The sequence below is a fragment of the Symphalangus syndactylus genome, chromosome 9 (genome assembly GCF_028878055.3).
Source record: "Symphalangus syndactylus isolate Jambi chromosome 9, NHGRI_mSymSyn1-v2.1_pri, whole genome shotgun sequence".
Classification (NCBI taxonomy): Eukaryota; Metazoa; Chordata; class Mammalia; order Primates; family Hylobatidae; genus Symphalangus; species Symphalangus syndactylus.
Window position 1 is genome coordinate 43,437,777 of NC_072431.2, and position 17,084 is coordinate 43,454,860.

A 17,084-nucleotide genomic window follows, 5' to 3' on the forward strand; every position below is an offset into this window, starting at 1 on the left:
TTTAGCCAGATTAGCTCAGAAAAAAAGAGAGAAGACATAAATAAATAAAATCACAGATGAAAAAGGAGACACAACAACTGATTCTGCAGCTATTCAAAGGATCATAAGTCACTACTGTGAACAACTATAAGCCAATAAATTGGAAAATCTAGAAGAAATGGGCAAATTTCTAGACACATACAACCTACCAAGATTAAACCACGAAGAAATCCAAAACATGAACAGATCAATAACAATTAATGAGATGGAAGCCATAATCAAAAGTCTTTCAGTAAAGTAAAGCTCGGGACCTGATGACTTCACTGCTGAATTCTACCAAACATTTAAGGAAGAACTAATACCAATCTTACTCAAACTATTCTGAAAAATCAAAGAGAAGTGACTACTTCCAAAATCATTCTACAAGGCTATTATTGCCCCAATACCAACACAAAAGATACCTCAAGAAAATAAAACTACAGGTCCATATCTCTGATGAATACTGATGCACAAACCTTCAACTAAATACAAATTTAACAATACATTAAAAAGATGATTCATCATGACCAAGTGGGATTTATCCCAGAGATGTAATGCTGGTTCCAACATATGCAAATTAATCAATATGATACATTATATCAACAGTATGAAGGACAAAAACCATGCAATCATTTCCATCCATGCTGAAAACCTATTTGACAAAATTCAGCTTCTCTTCATGAAAGAAAACCCTCAAAAACTGGGTACAGAAGGAACATATGTCAACCTAATAAAAGCCATATACAAAAGATCCATAGCAGAGGTCATACTAACTGGGCGGTGGGGGGTACTGAAGGCCTTTCCTCTAATATCTGGAACATGACAAGGATGCCCACTATCACCATTGTTATTCAACATAATACTGGAAGTCCTAGATAGAGCAGCTAGACAAGAGAAAAAGAAAAGGGCATCCAAATTGGAAAGGAAGAAATCAAATTATCCTTGTTTGCAGATTATATGATCTTACATTTGGAAAAACCTAAAGGCTCCACCAAAAAACTGTTAGAACTTATAATCAAATTCAGTAAAGTTGCAGGATGCAATATCAACATACAAATATCCATAGCATTTTTATATGCCAACGGTGAACAAATCGAAAAAGAAATTTTAGAAAGTAATCTCATTTACTATAGACGCAAATAAAATTAAATGCCTAGGAATTAACTTAATCAAAGAAGTGAAAGATCTTTATAATAAAAACTATAAAACACTGATGAAAAAATTGAAGAGGACACCACAAATTGGAAAGATATTTCATGTTCATGGATTGGAAGAATCAATATTGTTAAAATGTCCATACTACCCAAAGCAATCTATAGATTCAATGCAATGCCTATCAAAACATCAATGACATTCTTCACAGAAATAGAAAAAAACAATCCTAAAATTTATATGGAACCACAAAAGACCCAGAATAGCCAAAGCTATCCTAAACAAAAAGAACAAAACTGGAGGAAGCACATTATCTGGCATAGTAACCAAAACATCATGGTACTAAAATAAAAACAGACACATAGACCATTGGGATAGAATAGAGAACCCAGAAACAAATCCACACACCTACAGTGATCTCATGTTTGACAAAGGTACCAAGAAGATACACTAGGGAAAAGATAGTCTCTTCAATAAATGATGCTGGGAAAACTGGACATTCATATGCAGAAGAAAGAAACTAGACCCCTATCTCTCATCATATACAAAAATCAAATCCAAATGGATTAAACACTTAAAGACCTCAAACTATGAAACTACTATAAGAAAACATTGGAGAAACTTCCAGGATTTCTTGAGTAATACCCGACAAGCACAGGCAACCAAAGCAAAAACGCATAAATGAGATCACATCAAGTTAAAAAGCTTTTATATAGCAAAGGAAACAACCCAAAAAGGAAAGAGGCAACCCACAGAATGGGAAAAATTATTTGCAAATTACCTGTCTAACAAGGGATTAATAACAAGTATATATAAGGAGCTCCACCAACTCTATATTAAAAAAAAAAAATCTGGCCAGTCATGGTGGGACACACCTGCAATCCCAGAACTTTGGGAGGCCAAGGCGGGTGGATCACCAGAGGTCAAGAGTTGGAGACCAGCCTGGCCAACATGGTGAAACCCCGTCTCTACTAAAAATACAAAAATTAGCCGGGCATGGTAGCACATGTCTGTAATCCCAGCTACTCGGGAAGCTGAGGCAGAAGAATCGCTTGAACCCAGGAGGCAGAGGTTGCAGTGAGCCGAGATTATGCCATTGCACTCTAGACTGGGTGACAAGAGTGAAACTATGTCTCAAAAAAAGAAAAAAAAAATGAGATTATCTGTCTTAAAATCAAGATTCAACTATATGCTGTCTGTGAGAGACTTTAGATTTAAAGACACAAAGAGGTTGAAAATAAAAGCATGAAAAAAGATGTACAGTCAAACTGTAACTAAGAGAGACCTAGAATGGCTATATTATTAAAGTAGACTTTAAGACAAAAAATGGTTACTAAAGACTAAGAAAGACATCTTACAATGATAAAAGAGTTAATCGGCTAGGCATGGTGTCTCATGCCTGTAATCCCAGCACTTTGGGAGGCCAAGGCAGGTGGATCACTTGAGGTCAGGAGTTCCAGACCAGCCTGGCTGACATGGAGAAATCCTGTCTCTACTAAAAATACCAAAATTAGCCAGGCATGGTGGCATGCACCTGTAATCCCAGCTCCTCCAGAGGCTGAGGCAAGAGAATTACTTGAACCCGGGAGGTGGAGGTTGCAGTGAGCTGAGATCGTACCACTGTATTACAGCCTTAACAACAGAGTGAGACTCTGTCTCAAAAAAAAGTTAATTGATCAAAAACATATAAGAATTATAAACATATATGCACCAAACAACCCCAAATTGTAACAGAATTGAAACTAACAGAATTGAAGGAGAAAATAGTCAATTCAACAGTAGTTGGAGATTAATTAACCTACTTTCAATGGTGGTTAGAATAGCTAGACAGAATGTCTTCCAAAAAATGGAAGACTTGAACAAGGTATAATCCAGTTTCCAGAGATCTAAAGAACCTCCATTTATTAATAAAATAATATACATTCTTCTCAACCACACGAGTAACATTTGCCAGGATAAAACATATGTTACCCCATAAAGCAAGTCTTAATAAAGTAAAAAAGACTGCAATGATACAAATTATACTATGTGACCACAGTGAAATGAAATTAGAAATTAATAACATGAAAATTTGGAAATTTCACAAGTATAAGAAAATTGAGCACAGTTGTAAATAATTAAAGGTCAAAAAGTAAATTACAAAAGAAATTTGAAAATGCCTTGAGATAAATGAAAATAAAAACACAGTACACCAGATCTTATGAGATGCAGTAAAAATAGTGCCTAGAGGGAAATGTATAATTAGAAATGCCTATGTTTTTTTTTAAAAAAAGATAGATCTCAAATCAAAACCAAAACTTTATCTTAAAGAGCTAAATAAAAAAGCAAATCCAAAGCAAACAGAAGGAAAGAAATAATAAATATTAGAGAAAATAAAGGAAGTAGAAAAGCCATAGAGAAAATCTGTAAAACCAAAAGTTGGTTCTTTGAAAAGACCAACAAAATTGACAAAACTTTAGCTAATCTCACCAGGCAACGAAAAAAAAAAGACTCAGCTGGGCATGGTGTCTCATGTCCGAAATCCCAGCACTTTGGAAGGCTGAGGCGGGTGGATTACCTGAGGTCAGGAGTTCAAGACCATCCTGGCCAACATGGTGAAACCTCGTCTGTACTAAAAATACAAAAATTAGCCAGGTGTGGTGGCACGCACCTGTAATCCTAGCTACTTGGGAGGCTGAGGCAGGAGAATCACTTGAACCCAGAAAGCAAGGTTGCAGTGAGGCGAGATTGTAGCACTGCACTCCAGCCTGGGTGACAGAGCAAGGCTCTGTATCCAAAAAAAAGAAAGAAAGAAAGAAAAGAAGAGAAAAAAAGGACTAAAATTACTAACATCAGAAATGAAAAATGGGACACTATTAATAACTTCACAAAACAAAAAATATTATAAGGTGTTTTTGACTCAATGTTCCTCCTCACTGTCTCTAAATCCACATGCTGAAGCCCTAGCTCTCAATATGATGATATTTAAAGATGGGGTTAGGGTAAGGTAAATAGGGTTAGGTTAGGTCATGAGCTTGGGCCCTCATCATGGGATTAGTGGACTTAGAAAAGGAGGGAGAGATGAGACCATGGCAGACAAGAGGCAGGACTAGATTGAAGCTCCCACTTGGATGGACATAACAGCCTGTGGAGGCTTGCACTGTGAACTTTTGCTCCAGTATGACTGCAGAAATATATTAGGAAAGCCAAGAGAACCCATATATCTGCTGAAAGAAGTGGATTGTTCCTGCAAGACTCCAGAGACACCCCAAATACTGTGAGTGCCCAAACTGTGGAAGTGGGAAAGGAAGATTGTTCATCCATGAACACACATCCCCACTGGGGAACCTGAAGGTCTAGATTATGGGAGAAGATTCTGACCTTACCTGGAGCTGAGTCAATTTAGAGAGCAGAGCGAAATACAGGGGTAGAGGAAGCAGCAGGAAAATCTCTGTGGGCTTGCTGGGTCCCTTAACAAGACATTTCTGCCTCACCTCACAGGCATCCTTGAGGAGACACTTTCCCAGAGTCACTGGGAAAAGGCCACATGGAGAAGAAAAGCACCAGCTGAACTTTGTAACAATTTGAACGAATTTAGAAGCCTCCTGGCCAGAACCTGGGGGAGGGTGTGAATCTGGTGTGCGTCCTCCACAGGTGGGAGAGGAAGGAAAGCGCTAGTTATTTTCGCAGCTGGGAGGTGGGTAGCCTGGGGCAAGTTCTCAGTCCTGCTGGCCCACTGCCTGGAAAGTGACTTGTTGCTGTTGGGGGTGGGAGCATGGTGGAAGTGAGATCAGCCCTTTGGGTTGGATGGGAGCTGGGTGAGGCCTGTGACTGACAGCTTTCCCCCACTTCCCTGACAACCTGCATGACACAGCAGAGGCAGCCATAATCCTCCTGGGAACAAAACTCCATTGACCTAGGAACCTCACCCCCATCCGCAACAGGAGCCACAGCAAGACTTACCCAAGCAGAGTCTGAGCTCAGACACACCTAGTCTTGCCCCCACCTAATGGTCCTTCCCTACCCACCTTGGTAACTGAAGACAAAGTACATAAACTCTGGGGAGTTCTAAGGCCTCTCCCACCACCTGTTCCTCCACATACTACCACTGCTGATGCTCTCTTGCAAGCACCACCTCACAGCAGGAGGCCAACCAACACAAAAATAGTGCAATAATCAGCCAAAGCTAAGGACCCTCACAGGGTCCATTTGATACCCCTGCCACCTCCACCAGAACAGGTGCCAGTATCCATGGCTGAGAAACCCACAGATTGTTCACATCAGAGGACTCTGTGCAGACAACTCCCACTACTAGCCCAGAGACTGGTAGACTTGCTGTATGGCTAGAAGAGGGATAACAATCACTATAGCTCAGCTCTCAGGAAGCCACATCCCTAGGAAAAGGAGGACAGTACTACAACAAGAAAACACTCCATGGGACAAAAGGAACTGAACAACAGCCTTGAGCCTGAGATGTTCCTGGTGACAAAGGCTACCCAAATGAGAAGGAACCAGAAAACCAACTCTTGTAATATGACAAAAAAAGGTTTTTTAGCACCCCCCAAAAATCATACTAGCTTTCCAGCAATGGATCCAAACCGAGAAAAAATCCTTGATCTACCTGAAAAAGAATTCAGAAGGAGGTTAATTATTAAGCTAATCAGGGAGGCACCAGAGAAAGGTGAAGCCCAATGTAAGGAAATCCAAAAACTGATACAACAAGTGAAGGGAGAAATATTCAATGAAAAAGATAGCATAAATAAAAATCAATCAAAACTTCAGGAAACAGTGGACACACTTATGCAAATGCAAAATGCTCTGAAAAGTCTCAGCAATAGAATCGAACAAGCAGAATAAAGAACTTCAGAGCTTAAAGACAAGGTTTTTGAATTAACCCAATCCAGCAAAGACAAAGAAAAAAGAATAAGAAAATATGAACAAAGCTTCCAAGAAGTCTGGGATTATGTTCAACAACCAAATCTAAGAATAATCAGCGTTCCTGAGGAAGAAGATAAATCTAAAGGCTTGGAAAGTATATTTGGGGGAAAAATCGAGGAAAACTTTTCTGGCCTTGCTAGAGAACTAGACATTTAAATACAAGAAGCTCAAAGAACATCTGGGAAACTCATCACAAAAAGATCATTGCCCAGGCACATTGTCATCAACTTATCTGAAGTTAAGATGAAGGAAAAAATATTAAAAGCTGTGAGGCAAAAACACCAGGTCACCTATAAAGGAAAACCTATCAGATTAATAGCAGATTTCTCAGAGAAACTCTACAAGCTAGAAGGGATTGGGGCCCTATCTTCAGCCTTCACAAACAAACAATTATCAGCCAAGAATTCTGTACCCAATGAAACTAAGCTTTGTAAATTAAGGAAAAATACAATCTTTTTCAGACAAACAAATGGTGAGAAAAATCACTACTACCAAGCCAGCACTACAAGAACTGCTAAAAGGAGCTCTAAATTTTGAAACAAATCCTGGCAACACATCAAAACAGAACCTTTTTAAAGCATAAATCTCACAAGACCTACAAGACAAAAATACAATTAAAAACAAAACAAAAAAAAACCCAAGGTATACAGGAAACAAACAGCATGATGAATGGAATGATAGCTAACATCTCAGTCAAACGTTCAGTGTAAATGGCCTAACTACTCCACTGAAAAGATACAGAATTGCAGAATGGATAAGAATTCATCAACCAACTATCTGCTGCCTTCAAGAGACACACCTAACACAAAAGGACTCATGTAAACTTAAGGAAAGGAATGGAAAAAGACATTGCATGGAAATGGACACCAAAAGTAAGCAGGGGTAGCTATTATTATATCAGACAAAACAAACATTAACTCAACAGCATTTGAAAAAACAAAGAGGGTCATTATATAATGATAAAAGGTCTTGTCCAACAGGAAAATATCACAATCCTAAATATATATGCACCTAACACTGGAGTTTCCAAATTTGTAAAATAATTATTAATAGAAGTAAGAAATAAGATAGACAGAAACACAATAATAGTGGGGGCCTTTAATACTCCACTGACAGCACTAGACAGGTCATCAAGACAGAAAGTCAACAAAAAACAGTAAATTTAAACAATACCCTGGAACAAATGGACTTAACAGATATACACAGAACATTCTACCCAACAACCACAGAATATACATTCTATTCAACAGTGCATGGAACTTTCTCCAAAAGACCATATGATACGCCACAAAACGAGCCTCAATAAATGTAAAAAAATTGAAATTATATCAAGTACTCTCTCAGACAACAGTGCAATACAACTGGAAATCAACTCCAAAAGGAACTTTCAAAACCATGCAACTACATGGAAATTAACCTTCTCCTTAATGATTACTGGGTCAAAAATGAAATCAAGATGAAAATTTTAAAATTCTTCTAACTGAATGACAGTAGCAACACAACCTATCAAAACCTCTGGAATACAGCAAAGGCAGTGCTAACAGGAAAGTTCATATCCCTAAATGCCTACATCAAAAAGGTTGGAAGAGCACAGACAATCTAAAGTCACACCTCAAGGAACTAGAGAAGCAAGAACAAACTAAACCCAAACCCAGCAGAAGAAAGGAAATCACCAAGATCAGAGCAGAACTAAATGAAATTGAAACAAACAAACAAAAAAAAAGATAAACAAAACAAAAAGCTACTTCTTTGAAAAGATAAGTAAATTTGATAGACCATTAGAAAGATTAACCAAGAAAAGAAGAGAGAAAATCCAAATAAGCACAATTAGAAACGAAATGGAAGATATTACAACTGACACCACAGAAATACAAAAGATCATCAAGGCTACTATGAACACCTTTATGCACATAAATTAGAAAACCTAGAAGAGATGGATAAAGTCCTGGAATGATACAACCTTCCCAGCTTTAATCAGATAGAATTAGGCACTCTGAACAGACCAGTAACAAGCAGAGAGATTGAAATGGTAATAGCAACAATTACCAACAACAAAAAAAGTCAAGGACCAGACGAATTCACAGCAGAATTCTAGGAGACATTCAAAGAAGAATTGGTACCAATCCTATTGATGCTATTCCACAAGATAGAGAAAGAGGGAACCCTCCCCCCAAATCATTCTATGAAGCCAGCATAACCCTAATACCAAAACCAGGAAAGGACATAACAGAAAAAGAAAACTACAGACCAATATCTCTGATGAACATAGATGTTAAAATCCTTAACAAAATACTAGCTAACCAAATCAAACAACATATCAAAAAGATAATCCACCATGATCAAGTGGGTTTCATACCAGGGACGCAACGGTGGTTTAACATAGGCAAGTCAATAAATGTGATACACCACATGAACAGAATCAAAAACAAAAATCACATAATCATCTCAATAGATGCAGAAAAAGCATTCACCGAAATCCAGCATCGCTTTATGATTAAAACTCTCAGCAAAATCAGCATACAAAGGACATACCTCAATGCAATAAAAGCTATCTATGACAAGCCCACAGCCAAAATAATACTGAATAAAAAAAAGTGGAAAGCATTCCCTCTGAGAACTGGAACAAGACAAGGATGCCCACTCTCACCACTCCCCTCCAACATAGGACTGGAAGTCCTAGCCAAAGCAATCAGACAAAAGAGAGAAATAAAGGACATCCAAATTGGTAAAAAGGAAGTCAGTCTGTTGCTGTTTGCTGATGATATGATCGTTTGCCTAGAAAACCATAAAGACTCCTCAAGAAAGCTCCTAGAACTGATAAAAGAATTCAGCAAAGTTTCTGGATACAAAATCAATGTATGCAAATCAATAGCTCTTCTATACACCAACAGCAATCAAGCTGAAAATTAAATCAAGAACTCAACCACGGCCAGGCGTGGTGGCTCACACCTGTAATCCCAGCACTTTGGGAGGCCGAGGAGGGCGGATCACGAAATCAGGAGTTCAAGACCAGCCTGGACAACATAGTGAAACCTCGTCTCTACTAAAAATACAAAAAAAATTAGCTGGGCATGGTGGCATGTGCCTGTAGTCCCAGCTACTTAGGAGGCTGAGGCAGGAGAATCACTTGAACCCAGGAGGTGGGGGTTGCAGTGAGCCAAGATTGTGCCACTGTACTCCAGCTTGGGCAATAGAGTGAGATTTTGTCTCAAAACAATAACAACAACAAAACTCAACCCCTTTTACAATAGCTGCAATAAAATAAAATAAAATGCTTAGGAATATACCTAACCAAGGAGGTGAAAGACCTCTACAAGCAAAATGACAAAACACTGCTGAAATATACCATAGATGACACAAACAAATGGAAGCACATTTCATGCTCATGGATAGGTAGAATCAATATTGTGAAATGGCCAGGTGCAGTGCTTCAGGCCTGTAATCCCAGAACTTTGAGAGGCCAAGGTGGGTGGATAACTTGAGGCCAGGAGTTCAAGACCAGCCTGGCCAACATGGCAAACCCCGTCTCTACTAAAAATATAAAAATTAGCTAGGAGTGGTAGTGCACACCTGTAATTCCAGCTACTGCGGAGGCTGAGGCATGAGAATCACTTGAACCCAGGAGACAGAGGTTGCAGTGAGCCAAGATCATGCGACTGCACTCCAGCCTAGACGACAGAGTGAGACTGTGTCTCAAAAAAAAAAAAAAAAATTGTGAAAATGACCATACTGCCAAAAACAATCTACAAATTCAATGCAATTCCCACAAAAATACCATTGTTCTTCACAGAATAAGAAAAAACAATTCTAAAATTCATATGCAACCAAATAAGAGCCTCCAACCAAATAAGAACTCATATGCAACCAAATAAGAGCCTCCATAAGACTAAGCAAAAAGAACAAATCTAAGGCATCACATTACCTGATTTCAAACTATGCTATAAGGCCATAGTCACCAAAACAGCGTGGTAGTGGCATAAAAACAGGCACATAGACCAATGGAACAGAATAGAGAACCCAGAAATGAAGCCAACTAATCTTTGACAAAGCAAACAAAAATATAAAGTGGGGAAAGGACACACCCTGTTCAACAAATGGTGCTGGGAAAATTGGCAAGCCACATGTAGGAGAAGGAAATTGGCTCCTTATCTCTCACCTTATACAAACATCAACTCAAGATGGATCAAGGACTTAAATCTAAGACATAAAACCATAAAAATTCTAGAAGATAACTTTGGAAAAACCCTTCTAGACATTGGCTTAGGCAAGGATTTCATAACCAAAAACCCAAAAGCAAATGCAACAAAACAAAGATATATAACTGGGACTTTTTAAACTAAAGAACTTTCACATGGCAAAAGGAACAGTCAGCAGAGTAAACAGACAACCCACAGAGTGGGAGAAAATCTTCACAATCTATACATATGACAAAGGACTAATATCCAGAATCTACAACAAATTAGCAAGGAAAAAAACAAATAATCCCATCAAAAAGTGGGCTATTCTCAAAAGAAAATATACAAAAGGCCAACAAACATATGAAAAAATGCTCAACATCACTAATGATCAGGGAAATGGAAATCAAAACCACAATTCGATACCATAATGGTATCATATTAATGGCCATAATCAAAAAATCAAAATATAATTGATGTTGGCATGGATGCAGTGAACAGGGAACACTTCTACACTGCTGGTGGGAATGTAAACTAGTACAACCACTATGGAAAACAGTGTGGAGATCCCTTAAAGAACTAAAAGTAGAACTACTATTTGATCCAGCAATCTCACTACTGGGTATCTACCCAGAGAAAATGAAGTCATCATATGAAAAAGATACTTGCACACGCATGTTTTTAGTTGGATAATTTGCAATTGTAAAAGCATTGAACCAACCCAAATGCCCATCAATTAACATGTGGATAAATAAACTGGTATAAGGTTGGGCACAGTGGCTCACACCTGAAATCCCAGCACTTTGGGGGGGCCGAGGCAGATGGATCATTTGAGGTCAGGAGTTCAAGACCAGCTCGCCAAACATGGTGAAACTCTGTTTCTACTAAAAATAAATACAAAAAAATGAGCCAGCCCTGGTGGTGCACGCATGTAATCCCAGCTACTCAGGAGGCTGAGGCATGAGAATCACTTGAACCCAGGAGGTGGAGGTTGCAGTGAGATGAGATTGTGCCACTGCACTCCAGCCTGGGTGACAGAATGAGACCCTGTCTAAAAAAAAAAAAAAAAAAAAGATGTGAAACTGGTGTGTGTGTGTGTGTGTGTGTGTGAATAGGAATACTACTCAGCCATAAAAAGAAATGACTTAATGGCACTCACAGTGACCTGGATGAGATTGGAGATTATTATTCTAAGTGAGGTAACTCAGGAGTGGGAAACTAAACATCGTATGTTCTCACTCATATGTGGGAGCTAAGCTATGAGGATGCCAAGACATAAGAAAGACAAAATGGATTTTGGAGACTGAGGGGGAAAAGGTGGGAAGGGGGTGAGGGATAAAAGACGACAAATTGTGTACAGTGTATACTGCTCAGGTGATGAGTGCACCAAAATCTCAAAAATTACCACCGAAGAACTTACTCATGTAACCAAACATCACCTGTTCCCCAATAACCTATGGAAATAAAAAAAAAATTTAAAAAGAGGGAGACATCTCATCTCTCCTTTCTATTGCTCTCTCTTTACATGCATACACCAAAGAAAAGCTTTGTGAGGACATATCAAGATAGTGGCTGTCTGTAAGTCAGGAAGCAAAGCCTTCAAGAGGAAGTAAATCAGCTAGGACCTTGATCTTGGACTTCCCAAAGTCCAGAACTGTAAGAAATGAATTTCTGTTGTTTAAGTCACACAGTCTGTGATATTTTGTTATGGCAATCCAAGCCAACAAAGACATTAGGCATACGATGAACAATTATAAGCCAACAAAGTAGATAACTTAGATGAAATAGACAAATTCCTGGAAACATACAAACAACCAAAGCTAATTTAAAAAGGAATAGAAAACCTGAAAAGATCAATAACAAGAGTCTGAAATAGTAATCAAAAAACTTTTGAAAAGGCCTAGAACTATACAGATTTACTGGTGAATTCTACCAAACGTTTAAAGAAGAATTACTACTGATTCTTCATAAGCTTTTGCAAATAATGAAAGAGGAGGGAACAGTTTCTAACTCAATATTTGATGTCAGTACTTCCCTGATATAAAAGCAAGACAAAGACATAGCAAGAAAAGAAAACTACAGAGCAATATCTTTATAAACATGGAAGCAACATTGCTCAACCAAATACTGGCAAACTGAATTCAAAAAAATATACAAAAAGATTTTAGACCACTCAGCATCCCCTTCCCTTCACTCTCTCCTTCCCTTGTTCCCTCTCTTCCCCCTCCCAGAGCACCTTCTCCGTGAGGCTGCAGTAGTGGCAATGGGGTTCAAGTGGGACTCTGTGAACAAGAGGGGGAACTGGCAGACATGGTGGCCAACATGTACCAGGTAGGAGATTTTGTCTACTTTGAGAATTCCTCCATCAACCCATAAATAATCAGGATAGAAAAACTTGACAAGACTGCAAGTGGCAACATGGAAGCAAAAGTAGTATGCTTTTACAGATTACATGATATTTCCAACACACTGATAATTCTTGTGGACAAGCATGCTAAAGAAATTGAGGAAGAATCTGAAACAATAGTTGATCCTTACTTGACCAATACTCAGAAACATCAATCAAAACATGTTACTTTCTTTGTCACCCCAACATGAATCTTTGCCTTCAACACATATTAGGGGAAAATGCAGTGTTGCCTTATGAATTAGACAGAATCAGTATTGCATATCTTCATAAAAAGTATACTTTCTTCTACTTATTGATCATGACCCCTCATCGAAAACACTATTAGCTGATGAAGGTGAATTCAGAATGGGACCTAGATATCAAATAGATGTCCCAGAAATGCTCATAGAAGGAGAATCAGATGAGACAGAACAGTGAAAATGGAAAGTTAAAGTTTGGGGATCCAAATAGCCCACTTAAGGATTGATCAATTAACCAGTTTTTAATTGTAGCAAGTACTATTGGGACCCTCCCTAGACCCCTCGATTGCAGCAGTTCTTTGAGGCAGCCTAGTTTGCGTGTGGGTGCTGCTGCAGCTTCCCAAGACATCACCTTCTTTCATGCTATTGATATAGTGTGTAGACACAGCTATGATTTGAGCAGTGCAATTAGTGTCTCAGTACCACTTGAAGAAGCTGTTTTATGCAGAGATAAAATGGAAGAATGGTCAGCCTTTTAAGCTAGCTTATTCGAAGAGGTACTGGAAAAAACATGGCAAAGACTTCAATGACATATGCCAAAACTTTTTCCCTTGGAAATCATTGACTAGCATCACTGAATGTTATTTCTTGTGGAGAACTACTGACAGATATGTGCAACAGAAATGATTAAAAGTGGCAGAAACTGAGAGTAAGCTGAAACAAGTATATATCCCAATTTACAGCAAACCAAATCCCAACCAAATATCTACCAGCAATGGCAAGCCTGGTGCTGTGAGTGGAACCATGAGGATGACATTCCTGCCTCAGAATCCCCTTTTAGTGCAAGCCTGGGAGGGCTGCTGTGCTACATAATCTAACCAGTAGTATTCTTGGGGCCTACCTAATATGCAGTGCAATTTGTTGGCTTCATTAAGAAAAATATGGAGACCTGAAAATGCCCACCCAGTCAGAAGAAAAGTTATCTTCTAGCCCAAATACAGAGGACTCTCATGTTAGAAATCCTGCCAGGCCATTCAAGGGATGCTACTCCAAAACACCGTCAGTACAAAGTCTGCAGTGAAAACTCACCAGGCTTTCTTCCTTCATACTGTGTATTTCACAAAATTTGCTCTCCAGTTATTCAAAAGTATCCTCTGGCTGCAGCAGGCAGCAAAATGGCCACTTGTAGCTATTAATTTATGCTGCCATTAGGGCAGAATGTAAGCTGCTTTAAAGTTCTTTTTTTTTTTTTTTTTTTTTAGACAGTGCTTCACTGTATCACCCAGGCTGGAGTGCAGTGGCATGATCATGGCTCACTACAAACTTCCTCTCCCAGGTTCAAATGATTCTTCTGCCTCAGCCTCCCGAGTAGCTGGAATTACAGGTGGCTGCCACCATGCCTGGCTAATTTTTGTATTTTTAGTAGAGACAGGGTTTCACCATGTTGGCCAGGCTGGTCTTGAACTCCTAACCTCAGGTCATCCTCCCGCCTCAGCCTCCCAAAGTGCTGAGATTACAAGCATGAGCCATTATGCCCAGCCACTGCTTTAAAATTCTTTACCCTTATATGTTGTGCTTCTGACCATTTCCTCTCACTCCTTTTTTTGTTTGTAATAAACATAAGTTATTGTGTACAACCTTTTATTTGGTTTATTTTTTAACATTATTTTTGTCTGTTGCCATTTGTATCATGCCAATCTGAAAAAATTCAAAGCATTAAAAACTTCTGTTATCTTATCAGAGAATACTGCTTAGCAAAAGATTGGTGGGAGGTGATCCAATCCCATGGGGTTTTGTGATGGAATTGCCTACAAAGCCCATAAGCACTTTTACCTACTAGGTAGTGCAACAAGATAACCCCTAAGGATGATTGATATAGTATGGTTATGTCCACACCCAAATCTCATCTTGAATTGTAATTCTCATAATCCCTATGTGTCACGGGAGGGACCAGGTGGGAGGTAATTGAATCATGGAGGTGGTTACCTCCATCCTGTTCTCGTGATAGTGAGTGAGTTCTCATGAGATCTGATGGTTTTATAAGGGGCTTTTCTCCCTTTCACTCTGCACTTCTCCTTGCTGCCACCATGTGAAGAAGGGTGGATTTGCTTCCCCTTCCACCATGATTGTAAGTTTCATGAGGCCTCCCTAGTCCTGCTGAACTGTGACTCAATTAAACCTCTTTCTAGCCAGGTGCAGTGGCTCATGCCTGTAATCCAAGCACTTTGGGGGGCTGAGGTGCATGGATCACCTCAGGTCAGAAGTTTGAGACCAGCCTGACCAACGTGGAGAAACCCCATCTCTACTAAAAATACAAAATAATTAGTTGAGCGTGGTGGTGAATGCCTGTAATCCCAGCTACTCAGGAGGCTGAGGCGGGAGAATTGTTTGAACCCAGGAGGCAGAGGTTGTGGTGAGCCGAGATTGCACCATTGCACTCCAGCCTGGGCAACAAGAGCGAAACTCACATCAAAAAAAAAAAAACAAACCGTCTTTACTTCATAAATTACCCAGTCCCAGGTGTGTCTTTATCAGCAGTGTGAGAACAGACTAATACAGTAAATTGGTACCAGGAGTGGAGCTGTTCGGGTAAACATACCCCAAAATGTGGAAGCGACTTTGGAACTGGATAACAGGCAGAGGTTGGAAGAGTTTGGAAGGGTTAGAAGACGACAGAAAGATATGGGAAAGTTTGGAACTTCCTAGAAACTTGTTGAATGGCTTTGAACAAAATGCTGATAGTGATATGAACAATAAAGTCCAGGCTAAGGTCGTCTCAGATGGAGATGAGGAACTTGTTGGGAACTGAAGTAAAGGTCACTTGCTATGCAAAGAGACTGATGGCATTTTGCCCCTGCCCTAGAGATCTGTGAAACTTTGAACTTGAGAGAAATGATTTAGTATATCTGGCAGAAGAAATTTTTAAGTTCCAAAGCATTCAAGAGAGAAGAACATAAAAGTTTGGAAAATTTGTGACCTGATGATGCGATAGCAAAGAAAAACCCATTTTCTAGGGAGAAATTCAAGCCCACTGCGGAAATTTGCATAAGTAACAAGGAGCCAAATGTTAATCACCAAGACAATGGAGAAAATGCCTACAGGGCATGTCAGAGACCTTCAGAACATCCCCTTTCATCACAGGCCCAGAGGCCTAGAAGGGAAAAATGATTTCATGGGCTGGCCCCATGGGCACCCTGCTCTATGCAGCCTCTGGACATGATGCCAAGCATCCCAGCTGCTTCAGCTCCAGCCATAGCTAAAAGGGGCCAATGTACAACTCAGGCTGTTGCTTCAGAAGGCGCAAGCCCTTGGTGGCTCCCTCAAGGTGTTGGGCCTGTAGGTGCACAGAAGTCAAGAACTGAAATTTGGGAACCTTCACCTAGATTTCAGAGGATGTATGGAAACATCTGGATGTCCAGGCAGAAGTTTGCTGCAGGGGTGGAACCCTCATGGAGAACCTCTGTTAGGACAGTGTGGAAGGGAAATGTGGGTTCAGAGCCCAAACACAGAGCTCCCACTGGCGCACTGCCCAGTAGAGCTGTGAGAAGAGAGCCACTGTCTTACTTCAGAATGGTAGATCCACCAACAGCTTAACCCATGTACCAGGAAAAGTCACAGATACCCAATGCCAGCCCATGAAAGCAGCTAGGAGAGAGGCTGTACCCTGCAAAGCCACAAAGGTGGCACTGCTCAAGGCCATAGGAGCCCACCCCTTGTATCAGCATGACCTGGATGTGAGACATGAAGTCAAAGGAGATCATTTTGTAACTTTAAGGTTTAATGATTGCCCTATTGGGTTTCAGACTTGGGTGGGGCCTATAACTCCTGTGTTTTGGCCAATTTTTCCCCCATTGGAATAAGTGTATTTGCTCAATGCCTGTACCCCAAGTGTAACTAGAAAGTAACTAACTTGCTTTTGATTTTACAGGCTCATAGGCAGAAGGGACTTGCCTTGTCTCAGATAAAACTTTGAACCTGAACTTTTGAGTTAATGCTGGAATGAATTAAGACTTTGGGGGACTGTTGGGAAGGCATGATTATGTTTTGAAATGTGAGAACTTGGGATTTGGAAGGGGCCAGGGCATAATGCTGTGGTTTGGCTGTGTCCACACCCAAATCTCATTTTGAATTGTAGTTACCATAATCCCCATGTGTCATAGGAGGGACCCAGTTGGAGGTAATTGAATGCTGTTCTCATGATAGTGAGTTCTCATGGATCTGATGGTTTTAAAT

The 17,084-nt window shown here is 39.8% G+C and overlaps 1 protein-coding gene and 1 pseudogene across 1 annotated transcript in view; one reads left to right on the forward strand and one right to left on the reverse strand.

The window, feature by feature from the left end:
• The window catches only part of UPP2 (uridine phosphorylase 2), a 263,171-nt gene that overhangs the window by 160,196 nt on the left and 85,891 nt on the right, over positions 1 to 17,084 (reverse strand). The window lies entirely within an intron of this gene.
• Positions 12,573 to 14,085, forward strand: LOC129490646 (metastasis-associated protein MTA3-like; annotated as a pseudogene).